Source organism: Petromyzon marinus, chromosome 42 (genome assembly GCF_048934315.1).
Source record: "Petromyzon marinus isolate PM22_M1 ecotype Great Lakes invasive population chromosome 42, UKy_Petmar_22M1.pri1.0, whole genome shotgun sequence".
Classification (NCBI taxonomy): Eukaryota; Metazoa; Chordata; class Hyperoartia; order Petromyzontiformes; family Petromyzontidae; genus Petromyzon; species Petromyzon marinus.
In genome coordinates this window covers 5423940-5438788 of record NC_133708.1, presented here as the reverse complement: position 1 = coordinate 5438788, position 14849 = coordinate 5423940, and the positions used below count along the sequence as shown (strand labels likewise).

Sequence of the window (14849 nt, the reverse complement as noted above, 5' to 3'; positions counted from 1 at the left end):
CATGCAGTGCCATATGTAGATAATAGATGACAGTTGGTATGCATAATACATATAATACATGACAATACAGTATATTTCTTAAAATGTTTGTTAAAATACAGTATTTTAAAAAGCTAACGGATGCTGACCAAGTTTTTGGGCCATGTTTACGGGTCCGCCATTAGTCCAATACTGTAATTATGTACAATGATCACAATGTGAAGTAAACTATGTGCAGAATAACATTACCTTTACTTTAATAACCCTCGTGTAAATACATGAATGGAAATTAAATAATCACTGATTTTAAGATGTATCAAAGGACGTTTTAATTTTACTAAAGTTGCGAAGAACAGGTCCCATAGGATAAATGTAGGAGTGTTCCGATAAGTACCTTCTAATGATGGAACTAAACTTTACTCTGGTTTCTCTTCTGAGCGAATAAATATTTCGCCTTTTACTAAAGATTTCCGTGGAGAGGAACACTCTTATGAGTCTTAAACTATTTTTCATAACCCTGCTCTGGCAGGGTTTCCTTGAAAGTAACAAAAAGATTGAGGTTCCTGGGTACGGGTGCTTCACGTCATGAAAAGAGAGGGGGGAACACACTTTGTGTTCATTGCGACAAAGTTACGCAGCTATTTATTATCTGACTAGCCTATAGCCTGTCCAAGGACGGGTGTAATGCAGTTTAGCGTCCATCCCCTTTCCCCCTCCCTGTATGCACGCACACTTTTACCCCCCCCCCCCCCCCACCTGCGTATGTAAGCTTGATGCACCCCCCCCCCGAATACCTACTATAATGTCTGTCCTTAACTCTCGTAACATCACTCCACATCGACCAGTCCCCCTCATTAATATTCAAGAGCAGGTGACGTCCTCCAAATCGACAACCCCTCCCCCCATTCCTAATTATTAGCGGCTGAAGTAACTACACAGCGGGGGCCAAGGGGCCTCCTCCCCTATCCTAGGCGTCAACTTACACCCCTCACCACATAGGCAGAACCCTCATGTCACGCGATTTCCGTAACGCTATTGAGACATCAGAGTAAAAAGGACGTCATGATGAACAAGGAATTATAACCTTAAAATGAAATAGGTCTATGTCACCGCTCCCTTACAAATTGCACGCGCATTAATGCAATTTCCGTGGAGAGGAACACTCTAATGAGTCTCAAACTATTTTTCGTAACCCTGCTCTGGCAGGGTTTCCTTGAAAGTAACAAAAGATTGAGGTTGCTGGGTATGGGTGCTTCACATCATGAAAAGAGAGGGGGGTGGGCACACTTTGTGTTCATTGTGACAAAGTTACGCAGCTATTTATGATCTGACTAGCCTATAGCCTGTCCAAGGACGGGTGTATTTCAGTTTAGGGGCCATCCCCTTTCCCCCTCCCTGTATGCACGCGTACTTTTACCCCCCCCCCCCTGCGTACGTACGCTTGATGCACCCCCCCCAAATACCTACTATAATTACCCATTAATGTCTGTCCTTAACTCTCGTAACATCACTCCACATCGACCAGTCCCCCTCATTAATATTCAAGAGCAGGTGACGTCTTCCAAATCGACACCCCCTCCCCCCATTCCTAATTATTAGCGGCTGAAGTAACTACACAGCGGGGGCCAAGGGGCCTCCTCCCCTATCCTAGGCGTCAACTTACACCCCTCACTACATAGGCAGAACCCTCATGTCACGCGATTTCCGTAACGCTATTGAGACATCAGAGTAAAAAGGACGTCATGATGAACAAGGGATTATAACCTTAACATGAAATAGGTCTGTGTCACCGCGCATTAAAAAAAAATTGCACACGCATTAATGCAATGAATATCACGTCGCGGTCTGCTTTTCGCTTGCAGGTTTCAGATTTATTGCAATACACCCGTCCTTGGACGGGCAAAAGGCTAGTGTTTAAATAAAACATGCAGTGCCATATGTAGATAATAGATGACAGTTGGTATGCATAATACATATAATACATGACAATACAGTATATTTCTTAAATATGTTTGTTAAAATACAGTATTTTAAAAAGCTAACGGATGTTGGCCAAGTTATTGGCCATGTTTACGGGTCCGGCATTGGTCCAATACTGTAATTATGTACAATGAACACAATGTGAAGTAAACTATGTGCAGAATAACATTACCTTTACTTTAATAACCCTCGTGTAAAAACATGAATGGAAATGTAATAATCACTGATTTTAAGTTGTATCAAAGGACGTTTTAATTTTACTAAAGTTGCGAAGAATAGGTCCCATAGGATAAATGTAGGAGTGTTCCGATAAGTACCTAGTAGTGATGGAACTAAACTTTACTCTGGTTTCTCTTCAGAGCGAATAAATCTTTCGCCTTTTACTAAAGATTTCCGTGGGGAGGAACACTCTAATGAGTCTTAAACTATTTTTCGTAACCCTGCTCTGGCAGGGTTTCCTTGAAAGTAACAAAAAGATTGAGGTTGCTGGGTACGGGTGCTTCACGTCATGAAAAGAGAGGGGGGTGGGTGACACACTTTGTGTTCATTGCAACAAAGTTACGCAGCTATTTATTATCTGACTAGCCTATCGCCCGTCCAAGGACGGGTGTATTTCAGTTTAGGGTCCATCCCCTTTCCCCCCTCCCTGTATGCACGCGTACTTTTACCCCCCCCCCCCCCACCTGCGTACGTACGCTTGATGCACCCCCCCCCCCCAATACCTACTATAATCACCCATTAATGTCTGTCCTTAACTCTCGTAACATCACTCCACATCGACCAGTCCCCCTCATTAATATTCAAGAGCAGGTGACGTCCTCCAAATCGACACCTCCTCCCCCCATTCCTAATTATTAGCGGCTGAAGTCACTACACATGGGGGGCCAATGGGCCTCCTCCCCTATCCTAGGCGTCAACTTAAACCCCTCACTACATAGGCAGAACCCTCATGTCAAGAGATTTCTGAAACGCTATTGAGACATCAGAGTAAAAAGGACGTCATGATGAACAAGGGATTATAACCTTAACATGAAATAGGTCTGTGTCACCGCGCATTAATGCAATGAATTTCACGTCGTGGACTGTTTTTCGCTTGCAAGTTTCAGATTTTCTGCAATACACCCGTCCTTGGACGGGCAAAAGGCTAGTGTTTAAATAAAACATGCAGCGCCATATTTAGATAATAGATGACAGTTGGTATGTATAATACATATAATACGTGACAATACAGTGTTTCTTAAAATATGTTTGTTAAAATACAGTATTTTAAAAAGCTAACGGATGCTTATCAAGTTTTTGGGCCATGTTTACGGGTCCGCCATTGGTCCAATACTGTAATTATGTACAATGAACACAATGTGAAGTAAACTATTTGCAGAATACTATTACCTTTACTTTAATAACCCTCGTGTAAAAACATAAATGGAAATTAAATAATCACTGATTTTAAGTTTTATCATAGGACGTTTTAATTTTACTAAAGTTGCGAAGAACAGGTCCCATAGGATAAATGTAGGAGGGTTCTGATAAGTACCTACTAATGATGGAACTTAACTTTACTCTGGTTTCTCTTCAGAGCGAATAAATCTTTCGCCTTTTACTAAAGATTTCCGTGGAGAGGAACACTCTAATGAGTCTTAAACTATTTTTCGTAACCCTGCTCTGGCAGGGTTTCCTTGAAAGTAACAAAAAGATTGACGTTGCTTGGTACGGGTGCTTCACGTCATGAAAAGAGAGGGGGGGGGACACACTTTGTGTTCATTGCGACAAAGTTACGCAGCTATTTATTATCTGACCAGCCTATAGCCCGTCCAAGGACCGGTGTATTTCAGTTTAGGGTCCATCCCCTTTCCCCCTCCCTGTATGCACGCTTACTTTTACCCCCCCCCCCCCCCACCTGCGTATGTAAGCTTGATGCACCCCCCCCGAATACCTACTATAATCACCCATTAATGTCTGTCCTTAACTCTCGTAACATCACTCCACATCGACCAGTCCCCCTCATTAATATTCAAGAGCAGGTGACGTCCTCCAAATCGACACCCCCTCCCCCCATTCCTAATTATTAGCGGCTGAAGTAACTACACAGCGGGGGCCAAGGGGCCTCCTCCCCTATCCTAGGCGTCAACTTACACCCCTCACTACATAGGCAGAACCCTCATGTCACGCGATTTCCGTAACGCTATTGAGACATCAGAGTAAAAAGGACGTCATGATGAACAAGGGATTATAACCTTAAAATGAAATAGGTCTGTGTCACCGCGCATTAAAAAAAAATTGCACACGCATTAATGCAATGAATATCACGTCGCGGTCTGCTTTTCGCTTGCAAGTTTCAGATTTATTGCAATACACCCGTCCTTGGACGGGCAAAAGTCTAGTGTTTAAATAAAACATGCAGTGCCATATGTAGTTAATAGATGACAGTTGGTATGCATAATACATATAATACATGACAATACAGTATATTTCTTAAAATGTTTGTTAAAATACAGTATTTTAAAAAGCTAACGGATGCTGACCAAGTTTTTGGGCCATGTTTACGGGTCCGCCATTAGTCCAATACTGTAATTATGTACAATGATCACAATGTGAAGTAAACTATGTGCAGAATAACATTACCTTTACTTTAATAACCCTCGTGTAAATACATGAATGGAAATTAAATAATCACTGATTTTAAGATGTATCAAAGGACGTTTTAATTTTACTAAAGTTGCGAAGAACAGGTCCCATAGGATAAATGTAGGAGTGTTCCGATAAGTACCTTCTAATGATGGAACTAAACTTTACTCTGGTTTCTCTTCTGAGCGAATAAATATTTCGCCTTTTACTAAAGATTTCCGTGGAGAGGAACACTCTTATGAGTCTTAAACTATTTTTCATAACCCTGCTCTGGCAGGGTTTCCTTGAAAGTAACAAAAAGATTGAGGTTCCTGGGTACGGGTGCTTCACGTCATGAAAAGAGAGGGGGGAACACACTTTGTGTTCATTGCGACAAAGTTACGCAGCTATTTATTATCTGACTAGCCTATAGCCTGTCCAAGGACGGGTGTAATGCAGTTTAGCGTCCATCCCCTTTCCCCCTCCCTGTATGCACGCACACTTTTACCCCCCCCCCCCCCCCCCCACCTGCGTATGTAAGCTTGATGCACCCCCCCCCCGAATACCTACTATAATGTCTGTCCTTAACTCTCGTAACATCACTCCACATCGACCAGCCCCCCTCATTAATATTCAAGAGCAGGTGACGTCCTCCAAATCGACAACCCCTCCCCCCATTCCTAATTATTAGCGGCTGAAGTAACTACACAGCGGGGGCCAAGGGGCCTCCTCCCCTATCCTAGGCGTCAACTTACACCCCTCACCACATAGGCAGAACCCTCATGTCACGCGATTTCCGTAACGCTATTGAGACATCAGAGTAAAAAGGACGTCATGATGAACAAGGAATTATAACCTTAAAATGAAATAGGTCTATGTCACCGCTCCCTTACAAATTGCACGCGCATTAATGCAATTTCCGTGGAGAGGAACACTCTAATGAGTCTCAAACTATTTTTCGTAACCCTGCTCTGGCAGGGTTTCCTTGAAAGTAACAAAAGATTGAGGTTGCTGGGTATGGGTGCTTCACATCATGAAAAGAGAGGGGGGTGGGCACACTTTGTGTTCATTGTGACAAAGTTACGCAGCTATTTATGATCTGACTAGCCTATAGCCTGTCCAAGGACGGGTGTATTTCAGTTTAGGGGCCATCCCCTTTCCCCCTCCCTGTATGCACGCGTACTTTTACCCCCCCCCCCCCCCCTGCGTACGTACGCTTGATGCACCCCCCCCAAATACCTACTATAATTACCCATTAATGTCTGTCCTTAACTCTCGTAACATCACTCCACATCGACCAGTCCCCCTCATTAATATTCAAGAGCAGGTGACGTCTTCCAAATCGACACCCCCTCCCCCCATTCCTAATTATTAGCGGCTGAAGTAACTACACAGCGGGGGCCAAGGGGCCTCCTCCCCTATCCTAGGCGTCAACTTACACCCCTCACTACATAGGCAGAACCCTCATGTCACGCGATTTCCGTAACGCTATTGAGACATCAGAGTAAAAAGGACGTCATGATGAACAAGGGATTATAACCTTAACATGAAATAGGTCTGTGTCACCGCGCATTAAAAAAAAATTGCACACGCATTAATGCAATGAATATCACGTCGCGGTCTGCTTTTCGCTTGCAGGTTTCAGATTTATTGCAATACACCCGTCCTTGGACGGGCAAAAGGCTAGTGTTTAAATAAAACATGCAGTGCCATATGTAGATAATAGATGACAGTTGGTATGCATAATACATATAATACATGACAATACAGTATATTTCTTAAATATGTTTGTTAAAATACAGTATTTTAAAAAGCTAACGGATGTTGGCCAAGTTATTGGCCATGTTTACGGGTCCGGCATTGGTCCAATGCTGTAATTATGTACAATGATCACAATGTGAAGTAAATTATGTGCAGAATAACATTACCTTTACTTTAATAACCCTCGTGTAAAAACATGAATGGAAATTAAATAATCACTGATTTTAAGTTGTATCAAAGGACGTTTTAATTTTAGTAAAGTTGCGAAGAACAGGTCCCATAGGATAAATGTAGGAGTGTTCCGATAAGTACCTACTAATGATGGAACTAAACTTTACTCTGGTTTCTCTTCAGAGCGAATAAATCTTTCGCCTTTTACTAAAGATTTCCGTGGAGAGGAACACTCTTATGAGTCTTAAACTATTTTTCGTAACCCTGCTCTGGCAGGGTTTCCTTGAAAGTAACAAAAAGATTGAGGTTGCTTGGTATGGGTGCTTCACATCATGAAAAGAGAGGGGGGGGGGACACACTTTGTGTTCATTGCGACAAAGTTACGCAGCTATTTATGATCTGACTAGCCTATAGCCCGTCCAAGGACGGGTGTATTGCAGTTTAGGGTCCATCCCCTTTCCCCCTCCCTGTATGCACGCGTACTTTTACCCCCCCCTGCGTACGTACGCTTGATGCACCCCCCTCCCGACTACCTACTATAATCACCCATTATTGTCTGTCCTTAACTCTCGTAACATCACTCCACATCGACCAGTCCCCCTCATTAATATTCAAGAGCAGGTGACGTCCTCCAAATCGACACCCCCTCCCCCCATTCCTAATTATTAGCGGCTGAAGTAACTACACAGCGGGGGCCAAGGGGCCTCCTCCCCTATCCTAGGCGTCAACTTACACCCCTCACTACATAGGCAGAACCCTCATGTCACGCGATTTCCGTAACGCTATTGAGACATCAGAGTAAAAAGGACGTCATGATGAACAAGGGATTATAACCTTAAAATGAAATAGGTCTATGTCACCGCTCCCTTACAAATTGCACGCGCATTAATGCAATGAATATCACGTCGCGGTCTGCTTTTCGCTTGCAAGTTTCAGATTTACTGCAATACACCCGTCCTTGGACGGGCAAAAGGCTAGTGTTTAAATAAAACATGCAGCACTATATGTAGATAATAGATGACAGTTGGTATGCATAATACATATAATACATGACTATACAGTATATTTCTTAAAATATGTTTGTTAAAATACAGTATTTTAAAAATCTAACGGATGCTGGCCAAGTTATTGGCCATGTTTACGGGTCCGCCATTGGTCCAATACTGTAATTATGTACAATGATCACAATGTGAAGTAAACTATGTGCAGAATAACATTACCTTTACTTTAATAACCCTCGTGTAAAAACATGAATGGAAATTAAATAATCACTGATTTTAAGTTGTATCAAAGGACGTTTTAATTTTAGTAAAGTTGCGAAGAACAGGTCCCATAGGATAAATGTAGGAGTGTTCCGATAAGTACCTACTAATGATGGAACTAAACTTTACTCTGGTTTCTCTTCAGAGCGAATAAATCTTTCGCCTTTTACTAAAGATTTCCGTGGAGAGGAACACTCTAATGAGTCTTAAACTATTTTTCGTAACCCTGCTCTGGCAGGGTTTCCTTGAAAGTAACAAAAAGATTGAGGTTGCTGGGTACGGGTGCTTCACGTCATGAAAAGAGAGGGGGGGGGGGACACACTTTGTGTTCATTGCAACAAAGTTATACAGCTATTTATTATCTGACTAGCCTATAGCCCGTCCATGGACGGGTGTATTGCAGTTTAGGGTCCATCCCCTTTCCCCCTCCCTGTATGCACGCGTACTTTTACCCCCCCCCCCCCACCTGCGTACGTACGCTTGATGCACCCCCCCCGAATACCTACTATAATCACCCATTAATGTCTGTCCTTAACTCTCGTAACATCACTCCACATCGACCAGTCCCCCTCATTAATTTTCAAGAGCAGGTGACGTCCTCCAAATCGACACCTCCTCCCCCCATTCCTAATTATTAGCGGCTGAAGTCACTACACATGGGGGGCCAAGGGGCCTCCTCCCCTATCCTAGGCGTCAACTTACACCCCTCACTACATAGGCAGAACCCTCCTGTCACGAGATTTCCGTAACACTATTGAGACATCAGAGTAAAAAGGACGTCATGATGAACAAGGGATTATAACCTTAACATGAAATAGGTCTGTGTCACCGCGCATTAAAAAAAAATTGCACACGCATGAATGCAATGAATATCACGTCGCGGTCTGCTTTTCGCTTGCAAGTTTCAGATTTATTGCAATACACCCGTCCTTGGACGGGCAAAAGGCTAGTGTTTAAATAAAACATGCAGTGCCATATGTAGATAATAGATGACAGTTGGTATGCATAATACATATAATACATGACAATACAGTATATTTCTTAAAATATGTTTGTTAAAATACAGTATTTTAAAAAGCTAACGGATGCTGGCCAAGTTATTGGCCATGTTTACGGGTCTGCCATTGGTCCAATACTGTAATTATGTACAATGATCACAATGTGAAGTAAACTATGTGCAGAATAACATTACCTTTACTTTAATAACCCTCTTGTAAAAACATGAATAGAAATTAAATAATCACTGATTTTAAGTTGTATCAAAGGACGTTTTAATTTTAGTAAAGTTGCGAAGAACAGGTCCCATAGGATAAATGTAGGAGGGTTCCGATAAGTACCTACTAATGATGGAACTAAACTTTACTCTGGTTTCTCTTCAGAGCGAATAAATCTTTCGCCTTTTACTAAAGATTTCCGTGGAGAGGAACACTCTAATGAGTCTCAAACAAATTTTTCATAACCCTGCTCTGGCAGGGTTTCCTTGAAAGTAACAAAAGATTGAGGTTGCTGGGTATGGGTGCTTCACATCATGAAAAGAGAGGGGGGGGGGGATGCACTTTGTGTTCATTGCGACAAAGTTACGCAGCTATTTATGATCTGACTAGCCTATAGCCCGTCCAAGGACGGGTGTATTTCAGTTTAGGGTCCATCCCCTTTCCCCCTACTTGTATGCACGCGTACTTTTGCCCCCCCCCCCCTGCGTACGTACGCTTGATGCACCCCCCCCCCCGAATACCTACTATAATCACCCATTAATGTCTGTCCTTAACTCTCGTAACATCACTCCACATCGACCAGTCCCCCTCATTAATATTCAAGAGCAGGTGACGTCCTCCAAATCGACACCCCCTCCCCCCATTCCTAATTATTAGCAGCTGAAGTAACTACACAGCGGGGGCCAAGGGGCCTCCTCCCCTATCCTAGTCGTCAACTTACACCCCTCACTACATAGGCAGAACCCTCATGTCACGCGATTTCCGTAACGCTATTGAGACATCAGAGTAAAAAGGACGTCATGATGAACAAGGGATTATAACCTTAAAATGAAATAGGTCTATGTCACCGCTCCCTTACAAATTGCACACGCATTAATGCCATGAATATCACGTCGCGGTCTGCTTTTCGCTTGCAAGTTTCAGATTTATTGCAATACACCCGTCCTTGGACGGGCAAAAGGCTAGTGTTTAAATAAAACATGCAGCGCCATATGTAGATAATAGATGACAGTTGGTATGCATAATACATATAATACATGACTATACAGTATATTTCTTAAAATATGTTTGTTAAAATACAGTATTTTAAAAATCTAACGGATGCTGGCCAAGTTATTGGCCATGTTTACGGGTCCGCCATTGGTCCAATACTGTAATTATGTACAATGATCACAATGTGAAGTAAACTATGTGCAGAATAACATTACCTTTACTTTAATAACCCTCGTGTAAAAACATGAATGGAAATTAAATAATCACTGATTTTAAGTTGTATCAAAGGACGTTTTAATTTGAGTAAAGTTGCGAAGAACAGGTCCCATAGGATAAATGTAGGAGTGTTCCGATAAGTACCTACTAATGATGGAACTAAACTTTACTCTGGTTTCTCTTCAGAGCGAATAAATCTTTCGCCTTTTACTAAAGATTTCCGTGGAGAGGAACACTCTAATGAGTCTCAAACTAATTTTTCGTAACCCTGCTCTGGCAGGGTTTCCTTGAAAGTAACAAAAGATTGAGGTTGCTGGGTATGGGTGCTTCACATCATGAAAAGAGAGGGGGGGGGGGATGCACTTTGTGTTCATTGCGACAAAGTTACGCAGCTATTTATGATCTGACTAGCCTATAGCCCGTCCAAGGACGGGTGTATTTCAGTTTAGGGTCCATCCCCTTTCCCCCTACTTGTATGCACGCGTACTTTTGCCCCCCCCCCCCTGCGTACGTACGCTTGATGCACCCCCCCCCCCCGAATACCTACTATAATCACCCATTAATGTCTGTCCTTAACTCTCGTAACATCACTCCACATCGACCAGTCCCCCTCATTAATATTCAAGAGCAGGTGACGTCCTCCAAATCGACACCCCCTCCCCCCATTCCTAATTATTAGCAGCTGAAGTAACTACACAGCGGGGGCCAAGGGGCCTCCTCCCCTATCCTAGTCGTCAACTTACACCCCTCACTACATAGGCAGAACCCTCATGTCACGCGATTTCCGTAACGCTATTGAGACATCAGAGTAAAAAGGACGTCATGATGAACAAGGGATTATAACCTTAAAATGAAATAGGTCTATGTCACCGCTCCCTTACAAATTGCACACGCATTAATGCCATGAATATCACGTCGCGGTCTGCTTTTCGCTTGCAAGTTTCAGATTTATTGCAATACACCCGTCCTTGGACGGGCAAAAGGCTAGTGTTTAAATAAAACATGCAGCGCCATATGTAGATAATAGATGACAGTTGGTATGCATAATACATATAATACATGACTATACAGTATATTTCTTAAAATATGTTTGTTAAAATACAGTATTTTAAAAATCTAACGGATGCTGGCCAAGTTATTGGCCATGTTTACGGGTCCGCCATTGGTCCAATACTGTAATTATGTACAATGATCACAATGTGAAGTAAACTATGTGCAGAATAACATTACCTTTACTTTAATAACCCTCGTGTAAAAACATGAATGGAAATTAAATAATCACTGATTTTAAGTTGTATCAAAGGACGTTTTAATTTGAGTAAAGTTGCGAAGAACAGGTCCCATAGGATAAATGTAGGAGTGTTCCGATAAGTACCTACTAATGATGGAACTAAACTTTACTCTGGTTTCTCTTCAGAGCGAATAAATCTTTCGCCTTTTACTAAAGATTTCCGTGGAGAGGAACACTCTAATGAGTCTCAAACTAATTTTTCGTAACCCTGCTCTGGCAGGGTTTCCTTGAAAGTAACAAAAGATTGAGGTTGCTGGGTATGGGTGCTTCACATCATGAAAAGAGAGGGGGGGGGATACACTTTGTGTTCATTGCGACAAAGTTACGCAGCTATTTATGATCTGACTAGCCTATAGCCCGTCCAAGGACGGGTGTATTTCAGTTTAGGGTCCATCCCCTTTCCCCCTCCCTGTATGCACGCGTACTTTTACCCCCCCCCCCTGCGTACGTACGCTTGATGCACCCCCCCCCCCGAATACCTACTATAATCACCCATTAATGTCTGTCCTTAACTCTCGTAACATCACTCCACATCGACCAGTCCCCCTCATTAATATTCAAGAGCAGGTGACGTCCTCCAAATCGACACCCCCTCCCCCCATTCCTAATTATTAGCAGCTGAAGTAACTACACAGGGGGGCCAAGGGGCCTCCTCCCCTATCCTAGTCGTAAACTTACACCCCTCACTACATAGGCAGAACCCTCATGTCACGCGATTTCCGTAACGCTATTGAGACATCAGAGTAAAAAGGACGTCATGATGAACAAGGGATTATAACCTTAAAATGAAATAGGTCTATGTCACCGCTCCCTTACAAATTGCACACGCATTAATGCAATGAATATCACGTCGCGGTCTGCTTTTCGCTTGCAAGTTTCAGATTTATTGCAATACACCCGTCCTTGGACGGGCAAAAGGCTAGTGTTTAAATAAAACATGCAGCGCCATATGTAGATAATAGATGACAGTTGGTATGCATAATACATATAATACATGACTATACAGTATATTTCTTAAAATATGTTTGTTAAAATACAGTATTTTAAAAATCTAACGGATGCTGGCCAAGTTATTGGCCATGTTTACGGGTCCGCCATTGGTCCAATACTGTAATTATGTACAATGATCACAATGTGAAGTAAACTATGTGCAGAATAACATTACCTTTACTTTAATAACCCTCGTGTAAAAAACATGAATGGAAATTAAATAATCACTGATTTTAAGTTGTATCAAAGGACGTTTTAATTTTAGTAAAGTTGCGAAGAACAGGTCCCATAGGATAAATGTAGGAGTGTTCCGATAAGTACCTACTAATGATGGAACTAAACTTTACTCTGGTTTCTCTTCAGAGCGAATAAATCTTTCGCCTTTTACTAAAGATTTCCGTGGAGAGGAACACTCTAATGAGTCTCAAACTATTTTTCGTAACCCTGCTCTGGCAGGGTTTCCTTGAAAGTAACAAAAGATTGAGGTTGCTGGGTATGGGTGCTTCACATCATGAAAAGAGAGGGGGGGGACACACTTTGTGTTCATTGTGACAAAGTTACGCAGCTATTTATGATCTGACTAGCCTATAGCCCGTCCAAGGACGGGTGTATTTCAGTTTAGGGGCCATCCCCTTTCACCCTCCCTGTATGCACGCGTACTTTTACCCCCCCCCCCCCCCCCTGCGTACGTACGCTTGATGCACCCCCCCCCCCCAAATACCTACTATAATTACCCATTAATGTCTGTCCTTAACTCTCGTAACATCACTCCACATCGACCAGTCCCCCTCATTAATATTCAAGAGCAGGTGACGTCTTCCAAATCGACACCCCCTCCCCCCATTCCTAATTATTAGCGGCTGAAGTAACTACACAGCGGGGGCCAAGGGGCCTCCTCCCCTATCCTAGGCGTCAACTTACACCCCTCACTACATAGGCAGAACCCTCATGTCACGCGATTTCCGTAACGCTATTGAGACATCAGAGTAAAAAGGACGTCATGATGAACAAGGGATTATAACCTTAAAATGAAATAGGTCTATGTCACCGCTCCCTTACAAATTGCACACGCATTAATGCAATGAATATCACGTCGCGGTCTGCTTTTCGCTTGCAAGTTTCAGATTTATTGCAATACACCCGTCCTTGGACAGGCAAAAGGCTAGTGTTTAAATAAAACATGCAGCGCCATATGTAGATAATAGATGACAGTTGGTATGCATAATACATATAATACATGACAATACAGTATATTTCTTAAAATATGTTTGTTAAAATACAGTATTTAAAAAAGCTAACGGATGCTGGCCAAGTTATTGGCCATGTTTATGGGTCCGCCATTGGTCCAATACTGTAATTATGTACAATGATCACAATGTGAAGTAAACTATGTGCAGAATAACATTACCTTTACTTTAATAACCCTCGTGTAAAAACATGAATGGAAATTAAATAATCACTGATTTTAAGTTGTTTCAAAGGACGTTTTAATTTTAGGAAAGTTGCGAAGAACAGGTCCCATAGGATAAATGTAGGAGTGTTCCGATAAGTACCTACTAATGATGGAACTAAACTTTACTCTGGTTTCTCTTCAGAGCGAATAAATCTTTCGCCTTTTACTAAAGATTTCCGTGGAGAGGAACACTCTTATGAGTCTTAAACTATTTTTCGTAACCCTGCTCTGGCAGGGTTTCCTTGAAAGTAACAAAAAGATTGAGGTTGCTGGGTATGGGTGCTTCACATCATGAAAAGAGAGGGGGGGGGACACACTTTGTGTTCATTGCGACAAAGTTACGCAGCTATTTATGATCTGACTAGCCTAAAGCCCGTCCAAGGACGGGTGTATTTCAGTTTAGGGTCCATCCGCTTTCCCCCTCCCTGTATGCTCGCGTACTTTTACCCCCCCCCCTGCATACGTACGCTTGATGCACCCCCCCCCCCCCGACTACCTACTATAATCACCCATTAATGTCTGTCCTTAACTCTCGTAACATCACTCCACATCGACCAGTCCCCCTCATTAATATTCAAGAGCAGGTGACGTCCTCCAAATCGACACCCTCTCCCCCTATTCCTAATTATTAGCGGCTGAAGTAACTACACAGCGGGGGCCAAGGGGCCTCCTCCCCTATCCTAGGCGTCAACTTACACCCCTCACTACATAGGCAGAACCCTCATGTCACGCGATTTCCGTAACGCTATTGAGACATCAGAGTAAAAAGGACGTCATGATGAACAAGGGATTATAACCTTAACATGAAATAGGTCTGTGTCACCGCGCATTAAAAAAAAATTGCACACGCATTAATGCAATGAATATCACGTCGCGGTCTGCTTTTCGCTTGCAAGTTTCAGATTTATTGCAATACACCCGTCCTTGGACGGGCA

The 14849-nt window shown here is 42.7% G+C and overlaps 11 non-coding genes across 11 annotated transcripts; all 11 read left to right on the top strand.

Moving 5' to 3' along the window:
* Positions 1-395: 395 nt before the first annotated feature.
* On the top strand, positions 396-511 carry LOC142930721 (U5 spliceosomal RNA). Its single transcript, XR_012946672.1, has one exon. It is a non-coding gene; the product is annotated as a U5 spliceosomal RNA (small nuclear RNA).
* A 1787-nt stretch (positions 512-2298) lies between these two features.
* Positions 2299-2414, top strand: LOC142930656 (U5 spliceosomal RNA). The gene has a single exon (XR_012946607.1). It is a non-coding gene; the product is annotated as a U5 spliceosomal RNA (small nuclear RNA).
* A 1101-nt stretch (positions 2415-3515) lies between these two features.
* Positions 3516-3631, top strand: LOC142930761 (U5 spliceosomal RNA). The gene has a single exon (XR_012946711.1). It is a non-coding gene; the product is annotated as a U5 spliceosomal RNA (small nuclear RNA).
* Positions 3632-4748: 1117 nt separating this feature from the next.
* On the top strand, positions 4749-4864 carry LOC142930720 (U5 spliceosomal RNA). Its single transcript, XR_012946671.1, has one exon. It is a non-coding gene; the product is annotated as a U5 spliceosomal RNA (small nuclear RNA).
* Positions 4865-6658: 1794 nt separating this feature from the next.
* Positions 6659-6774, top strand: LOC142930645 (U5 spliceosomal RNA). The gene has a single exon (XR_012946595.1). It is a non-coding gene; the product is annotated as a U5 spliceosomal RNA (small nuclear RNA).
* Positions 6775-7882: 1108 nt separating this feature from the next.
* On the top strand, positions 7883-7998 carry LOC142930760 (U5 spliceosomal RNA). Its single transcript, XR_012946710.1, has one exon. It is a non-coding gene; the product is annotated as a U5 spliceosomal RNA (small nuclear RNA).
* Positions 7999-9116: 1118 nt separating this feature from the next.
* On the top strand, positions 9117-9234 carry LOC142930636 (U5 spliceosomal RNA). Its single transcript, XR_012946587.1, has one exon. It is a non-coding gene; the product is annotated as a U5 spliceosomal RNA (small nuclear RNA).
* A 1112-nt stretch (positions 9235-10346) lies between these two features.
* Positions 10347-10464, top strand: LOC142930717 (U5 spliceosomal RNA). Its single transcript, XR_012946668.1, has one exon. It is a non-coding gene; the product is annotated as a U5 spliceosomal RNA (small nuclear RNA).
* A 1113-nt stretch (positions 10465-11577) lies between these two features.
* On the top strand, positions 11578-11695 carry LOC142930707 (U5 spliceosomal RNA). The gene has a single exon (XR_012946658.1). It is a non-coding gene; the product is annotated as a U5 spliceosomal RNA (small nuclear RNA).
* A 1109-nt stretch (positions 11696-12804) lies between these two features.
* LOC142930651 (U5 spliceosomal RNA) lies at positions 12805-12920 on the top strand. Its single transcript, XR_012946602.1, has one exon. It is a non-coding gene; the product is annotated as a U5 spliceosomal RNA (small nuclear RNA).
* A 1116-nt stretch (positions 12921-14036) lies between these two features.
* On the top strand, positions 14037-14152 carry LOC142930644 (U5 spliceosomal RNA). Its single transcript, XR_012946594.1, has one exon. It is a non-coding gene; the product is annotated as a U5 spliceosomal RNA (small nuclear RNA).
* The last annotated feature ends 697 nt before the right edge of the window (positions 14153-14849 follow it).